The 8,626-nt window shown below is 37.5% G+C and overlaps 1 protein-coding gene across 1 annotated transcript in view; it reads left to right on the top strand.

The window, feature by feature from the left end:
* The window catches only part of sls (sallimus), a 177,595-nt gene that overhangs the window by 22,876 nt on the left and 146,093 nt on the right, over positions 1-8,626 (top strand).

Raw genomic sequence — 8,626 nt, 5'->3', positions numbered from 1 at the left:
TTGCCGTTTTTAGTAGGATTAATTACAGTGTTTTGCGTATTTTATCAGCGATGAATATAGAGTGATATTCGGTCTGTCATTGCATTGCCTTATAAATAAAAATTTAAAATATTATCAACGTTTCTTAAATACTTTGTAGAGATGCGATGTTCTTAGTCTTTTTAATTTCTCATAACCTGCTCCTATAATTTCCACTCTGCTTCGTTTTCTCTGAAAGTACTCCTGAAATTACAGTTGCTAATCCAAATTAATGAACACGCTTACACCTTATCGATGTATTAGTAATTCTTTCTATTTTGCTCTGTTATTTATATCCAAGTCCTCTGAAACAGTTTTGCGTCAACTGCGACACATTATGAAAACAATGAGGTATTATCACAGTTCGCTGAAATATAATATTGGCACCATTCTCAGGATCAAGGTTTGTCTGTCCTTCAGGAACTGGTCGTTTCGGAACTTGGCAGTGGGTCCTGGTATGCAACGGCATTCCTTGGGAAAGTCTGGACAAGGCTTGTCGATGTTATCGGAGAGAGAGAGAGAGAGAGAGTTTCTGAGAGAGAGAGAGAGAGAGGTTTGCTGTACTTTTATTTATATATAGTATATATTATATACATGTATATGTATATGTGTGTGCATTTATATATATATATGTATATATATAATATATATATATATATATATATATATATATATATATATATATATATATATATATATAGACAACCCCCTGTCAAGGAAACGATTGACAGGGCCAGGAAAGAGGAGATAGAGGGACCTGGTAGACAAGGGGCCCCCAGGGAGGGACTGAGGGTACCCCTGGGAGGGACCACCATGCCCCAGCAGCAGCTGTTGTTGTCTGTATCTTTGTTAAAGGGAATTGGATTCAATTAGGCAAACAACAGAAAATGAGGGTATGTCACACCCCCCCATTCAACAAGCCGTCGGAAATTGCTCCGTTTGTGAAAGCATTGGTATTTGTATTCTGCAAGGGAAAGCGTTTGAAGAATGATTATTAAAGTGTTATGTGATATATATATATATATATATATATATAGTGTATGTATGTGTGTAAGTATTCAAAATAAAGACGATATTCATGTAGATAAAGAATAACCACCCAAAAACTTGAAATGAGATTGAATTTCCCTCTTTTCCAGTGTTAAGTGGGCTATCCTTTATTTAGTAAATAGATGTGAAGTCAGATGAAAAATTTATGTATTTGGGGTTTGTATTAATATCACGCTAAAATACTCTTATTAACAGCACAATGCAGCATCCCATGAGACCCTAATTTCTTATTACTATTTCTTGTTCATTCGGATCTCTTCAACTAAATAATTTCAGTGATAAGAACACTAGTTTCATCAAGTTGGCCAAGAGGAGTAGGAATTAATAAACTTAAGTTGCAAACTCGATCTTGCTCGACAGTGATCGATTCTGTTCTCCTCAGTGGTCCCTGAAAATCGTAATTTAATCCTGGAAAATGCTTACCTGGTCGCCTTCACATACTTCTGTGTTGGTCATGCAGTGCATCTTCTCCATTTCTTCTCATTAATTCATCGTCATTTATAATTGCTCTCAGCCGTAACCAAATGGCTCTTCCACAAACGATATGTCGTTATAATTCACTTCTTTGATACTTAACTGGTGTTCATAATTCAGTTCAGACATAGGGATGATGTTATCTTCACGGCATTCGAACGAGGGAGAAACCAGTTTCCTAACACCAGTTTTGCTCTCCTTGGCGCCAAAAATGGATTTCGGTAAGCCGATCAGCCGTGAACAGAAATATTTCTCTTTCGAAGGAATTTCCGTCCACTCATTTCTGGGACTAATATACTTTCTCTGTTGAGGCTTGCGCATATTGATGATGTGTTTATTGGTTGTCATGAACTTATCCAAAAATTACTGTTCGTCTCACTTATAAAGGAATTTGGCAACGCTTCTAGAGGTACCAACATTTACGATAGGTTTTCTTCCCCTTTTACGTTCAAAATACTTATGACATGTGTAATCTTTTATTATAAATTTAGTTTTAGTCGGGGATTTTATAAGTTTAATTACGGCCAGTATCAAGATACTGAAGAGGTTATAAGGCCTAGAAAAGTTTTGTAATGTTGGTATACCTGTTGATGGGAATTCTAGCTCTTATTTTAGCCGGAGAGCAAATCCATCGGCTGGCATCTGCGAGGGTGTAACTGAAAATTGGCTGAATTTAGCGTCATAGATATTTTTTGCTTGATTTATAAGCAGATGTTTTCCGCCCATTTTTTTTTATGTTGTCTCATATGAGGAACTGTTGCAAAGTCTGAGATCATTGAGGTTTACAGCTCGTTATCTTTTGGCTCTCGCCACCCGACACATTATTTTAGTTTTTGACCTTATTTCCATTTGTATGTCGGGATGGCTCTTTTTCCGCGATAATTTTAATGAAATTGGTTCACGATTAAAAAATTTCCTGCCTTCTCTGCCAAAAGAATGGAAGCATCTTTCGAAAGAATGGGCATTGGTGTGACTTATTCTTCGAAAGCAACCGCCACCAAGAATAAATATGAACAGGCACAAAAAGTGCGTGGGTGAGGAGAAAAATATGAAAAGATGAACAAGGGGAAAAAATGTCGGATAGAACCTGGAAGGCATTCAATTCGGGTGCCGAGGGGCCTGAGTCAACACCCATAATCGAAAGCCTGGGCGTGGTTGGCCTTCCTCAGTCCCCGCCCATCAGATGGTCCCCCCCAATCCTTGGCCACCCGTCAACAGCCCACCCACCTGAGGCCGAGGTGAGCCTCTAGGTCCATCGAATACGGCAGTTCACCGTGAGGAGTGGCTGGATGATGAGTGATCTCGGGGAGGAGGAGGAAGAAGAGGCCGTGTGAGATAGAGAGAGATCGAGAAGGCAGGAGGAGCCCCGCCGAGGGCTTAGTAGGAGGAAATGGAGCGCCGTCAGCACCAGGAGACGAGGTTCACCACCTCTACCAGGACGGCCTTCCGCGGTACATATCCGTTAGAGCTGCGGCGCTAGCTTTGCCTCCTTCGAGATCAGTGCCTGAAGAAGGAGATGACATTAATGCTCATCACAACGCTGTCATGTTCATGTTGCTGCTGCTGACGCTGCTACTGATGCTTTTGACGCCAAGAACTCTTACCAATTTTGTATAAGAAAAAAGAAATGTGTAGCTACTGATCTGCTTTTTCTTTTCATGGCCTTTTTTCTAATACCAGATAGAAGCTCAAACATTTACTCACAAAAACGCCAATGCCTTTAATATGCAAATACTTACAAACACACTGAAGCCATTTCATACTAACGCAGAATCTGTACAAGTACACAGCAGACATACTAAGCGCTCACTCATTCACACCAACACAGCTCAATGCTAACACAGTTTGCTAACACTGGACATATTCACGCATTGTCATTTTTTGACTGAATATAAGTGAAGTGAAATTTACAGTGAAAGACACGAAAACAGGAACTATTGACCAAAGAACCTTGTCAGTCCCTTAAAGAAATGTTGAAGAATTACAGGGTAGATCTCTTGAGGGAAAGTTTTGCCTCTCACAGAATCTTAAGGGTTTGTTTTCGCTCTTAGAGATTATTTCATACTTTCGACTTTAATTCTGCTTAGGGTTCGAGTGACGAGTATCCATGCTTTTAATTTTTTAGATTTGTTCTTTAAATTCATGGGCAAAGATCTTTTAGAATTATAATTATATATATATATATATATATATATATATATATATATATATATATATATATATATATATATATATATATAGATGAAACGATGTTGATTACCTTAATCTCATAGTCGTGAAAGTTCAAAAACCGTTATTTATCAAGTACCGTTGCTTTCTCTTTGAAAGAAATTGTTCTCCTAATTCTTGTGATTTCATATGGCAATATTAAATGTAGACTTGCATCTCTGCTTGTCTATAAGGCAGAATTAGTTTGAACTCAGCACAGAGATTGATTTATGAATCTGAAGGAAAATAATGAAATTTTGAGTAACAGAACTGATGTTTTTGTGTCCATACGAAATCTCCGTTTTTTAAGCCCGGTGGTTTGCTAGAAAAAAAATTGAAAAAAAAAATCATATTGCGGAATTTATTCAGCAAATTTCTAAGTCGTTTTGAGCAATTTTTAAAATAAGGAATATGATCTTTTTAAGGATCACATTAGTTTATTATGCCATACATGGATGTATTCTATTCTCCACCAGGCACATGTTAAATCTTTATATTTCATGTTCTCTTATATCTTGCTCATAATTTTTGGAAAATATAATCAGAGTAACGAGATAAATTGTAACGCACATTAATTTGATGCCAACTCCACTGGCTACATAACCCAGTTCCTGACTCATTCGTATATTTTGGCCGAGAAGATATTTGCCCCTTTTCCCGTTTTTACAGCGAATCTATTTTGATAATGAGCTCGGCTTTTCCGTGAAAGGGTCTCCTAACCTCACCCTACCGCCCGCCCCCGCCACCACCCCCACCCGTCCTCTGTCGAAATAGCCTTCGCGTCAACAGCCCCGTCCACCTCTGCATCAGCACCTGACGGTTCTAAATCGCCACTTATGCAGAGAAAGAAAAACAAACTCGCTGGTGGGGAAAAAAAAAAATATTCGGAATTGATGGGGCACGTGATGTGGGAGGGAGGAAATGGGGTCTTTCGCTTATGAAAGCGAGAATAAATCCTATTTTGCGCCTTGCTCAAATCATGAGTAAATCTGTTCTTTAATCCTTCGTGTTAGAACGAATAAATGTTTTTCACCTCTGAATACTAGGCGAATAAATCTGTCCCTTTCACCTCACTGAAACAGGAATAAATCCGCTCGTTATACGTTAATATTAGAACGAATAAATCCATTCGTTTCACGTTAGTCTTTCAACGAATAAATCGGTTCCTTACATCATATTAATTGCACGAATAAATCGGTTTCAGACACCTTAGTGATAGAATGAATAATTCTGTTGCTTATACTTTACCAGTGTCACGAATAGATCGGTTCCTTACACCTTAGTGATATCGTAAATTATTCTCATCCATTATTTCATCCATTATTCCTCACAGATAATACGAAAATTTATATTATGCTAAGGATTTTGGCACGAGCAACCAAATGCCCTTTTCTAGTACAGTCCCTATGAAAATAAAAAGTTTGGCTTAACCACTAGAGAAGCGATGGACATCCACCTGAAAGACGAAAAGCCAGGGGAAACAAAAGTAGGGAGGGAATTCCAAAGCTTCAGAATAGCGGGAATGAAGAAGTCACTGAGCCGTGTAGTACGAAGATTAATGATTTTCAAAGGGTAAATCTGAGAAGTGGCTTTTTGATGGGCGTTTCACCCCCTACTCTTAGCACTCGTAAATTGCTCCATTATTCTTGAATGGTAGAACTATAGCTTAATTTGTTCCCTAATCTTATATTGAAAACAACAAATTATTTTATTGCATTAGTTTTGTTGATGCTCAGTTCTTCAGATTTTATTGATAACGCAATGGATTTATCCACGCCCTCAAGCCTTACTGGTGGCAAAATAAATCGTCTGCTCTCATTCATTTTTGATAGCATAAGGAATATAATGATTCCGGTCCCTCATTTATTATTACCGTCATAATGAAATCCACTTGCCCATTCCGTACTGTTAACAGAATGAATATGTGCGGTCTTTCAGCCTTACGGGTAACATAATGCAATCCATTCGTATATTCTGTACAGCATAAAGAATTATCCAGTCTCCGTAATGTTTAGATATTAGATTCATCCCATCATTTCTTGATGACAGCTTAGCGAAATCCTATTGCTCATTCCATATTGTCGGGAGAATGAATTTATCTAGTCCCTCATTTCTGATTGATGACATAAGGAAATCTATTCGCTTATTCCTAGCTAATAAAAAAGTTGTCTCATTCCTCATTGATAAAATAATAGACATAATAGATATAATCCACTTGCTTATTCCTCCGATCAGTTGTTGCTTTTTGATATCATCACATTCCTTTAGAGAAAGTTTTTTTTTCTTCAAGGACTAGCGCCCATAAACCCCACTCAAGATGACTCATATAGAGAAATTTCCATCGGTCCTCTTATCTATAATCGTAATGGCACCCTAAGGAAGTGCCAAGAGGTTAATTAGAACCGTTGAAGGTTGGACTGAAGGGGTACGAAAGAAATCTCGACAAGAAAATTAAAGATCTGGCACCCGAAGATTTTCGAGAACCTCAATGGTTTTTCCTACCCTCACTTAGGTTTTTCGAGTCTTCTGATGCATTTAGGATTATGTTCCTTTTTATTTGTATGTTGAGCATTAACATGCTTTAACAGCTTTCCCATTATGTGTAGCGTATTGTAAATATCTTTTGCTATATTACGAGTAACCAACGTTCTTTCAATATGAAGAACATTCCAAAATATTTAGCTTATTTTAATATGCTGCCAAGCTCTGGGATTCTTCCACAACCTCAGTTTTCCGTGATTTAATACAAGCTTCCGCATCTCAGGAGATGAAGCTGTTGCTCCCTAGGGGCCGGCCTACAGCCCCACTCCTTACCGCCCTGCCGTCTATATTTCCATTTTATTTTATTTATTGATTTATTTTTTATCATGATGGGACTCGATAGGAGATATAAATGGCCTTTCCCATTAGTCGTTTCATAAAATGATGTCCATGGTCACGTTCTCGTTTTTCCGTTTTTACTTCATAGGGTATTAACGTTGAGGCTGAAAATCATTAGCGTCCTATGGTGTGAAAGACAATTAGAAATAGTTCTGTAGTTGTCCTTAAAATATTTTTATTTTGCACACGTTTATATGAAATTTAAAATCTTTATGGCATTTAGTTACGAAAGTTAACTTTCATTTGAAAGAGAAATTGGTCAGGGGTAACAATTCATTTTTTGAGTGAAAGCCTCATATGGGTAGTTTATCAACAATAAATTTCAACTTTAAGAATAATAGGGCATCATATATTTGTTGAAAATAATTATTTTTCATGTTAATTTCTTCAATGATTTAAATCTTGTTATTCCCTGCTTATTCGATGCTGCAAATCATTCTTGAATGATCTCGCTGGATACCCGAGGTTGACAGCCCTTGAGTCAAGAACTTGATATTTAGCGGCATATGGTAATGAAGAATATTATCAAGATAGTCATTACCCGAACTTCTACCCCGGTATCTGATTGTAGGAATAAATTAAATTAAGGCAAACCTGTTATGAAGGAATATGAATGTATGAAAAGGGTTTACCCAGAACTTCAGTTAGGATGGCTGAATTTAGGAAGAAAATAAGGATAACTTATTTGTGTGGGTGTTTGAGTTTAGGGAGACAATTAGTAAGACTCGAGTACCTGAACTTAGGAAGAAAACCAGGATAAAAGCTTATTAGGATATTTGAATTAGGGAGAAGCTTCTGTCAGTGTATTTGAATTTAGGAAGTCTGAATGCAGATAGAAAGTTTAGATATACCGTTCGGGAATATAAACGTAGGAAGAAAATTAAGGTAGAACTCCAATCTGGGAACATGAATTTAAAGAAGAAATCAGATAGGTTTTTTGCTATGTATTTTAAATGTAGCAAAACTGAATGCAGAAAGAGAATGAAGGGAGGACGCGCCGGTCAAGAATTTGTCTTGGTATATGAAATTATTATATAAAATAGAATTAAGATAGAGTTCTGCCACGTGATTCAGCTGTAGAACGTAACTGTATCTGAATGCAGGAAAACCGCATCTGAATGTCGGCTGAAAATTGGGATAGAGTTTTGGTTGGGGTTTCCGAATGCAAGAGGAAAATATATAGTCTATAACAAAAACAATAGCCATGACAAGATCACGATAACGAAAGGGAGCAGTTCTAGAAAGTGCAGTCTGCCTAGTATCAATTTTTTTACCAACCTAAGGTAGATGTAGCGTGTCGTGGCCGAAGTTATTCTCTGTAGCTCGGTCGATCTTTTAGTTATAGGGGCTGGCCCAAGTATTCCTGGCACCGCTGCTGGCTTGGCACTCGCGGGGCCTTCCTCCACAAGTCACGGGGTAAAAAAGAGCCTCAGAAGGGAGTGAGAATAGCAGTGTGGAGGGTCTCTTTTGCTCTAGAAGGGGTTTCTTCTGCGGGATGAATCCTTTTTGCAAAGAATCTTCTTTTAAAATGCATTCCTTTGATCAACATTTCTTTGAAGGTCTGATTTCGAGAGCTGGCTACCTAAAGAAGCTGCTGAAATATATATAATGTAAATGATGTATATGATATGAAGTTTTGTATTTCATAAACACTATCCTCAAAAGGTCGGCTGCATTTGCTGACTAACATTTGAAGGCTTTACCATGCACAATATCTCATGAGGTTATTATGAGTGTGTAAATTAAGAAGCTACCGAATAAAACACCTGGCTTATAAGTCTTCCTTATTAGGGTATCAGTGTAGCGGCTGTCCTTCATGACGAATCGTCTATTGAGCATAAACGATTAATAATGAAATCCCTAACTTAAAAATTTTTTACTGTAATTAAGGTGCAATATTTAATCAGTGGAGGATTATGGCGCCTACATAATAACAACTTATTATAATGACAGAATATGTGGATAGCGGGAGTTACATATGAATTCAGTGTAACAG

The sequence above is a fragment of the Macrobrachium rosenbergii genome, chromosome 56, assembly GCF_040412425.1.
Source record: "Macrobrachium rosenbergii isolate ZJJX-2024 chromosome 56, ASM4041242v1, whole genome shotgun sequence".
NCBI classification, from domain to species: Eukaryota; Metazoa; Arthropoda; class Malacostraca; order Decapoda; family Palaemonidae; genus Macrobrachium; species Macrobrachium rosenbergii.
This window is presented reverse-complemented; position numbering and strand designations above follow the sequence as displayed.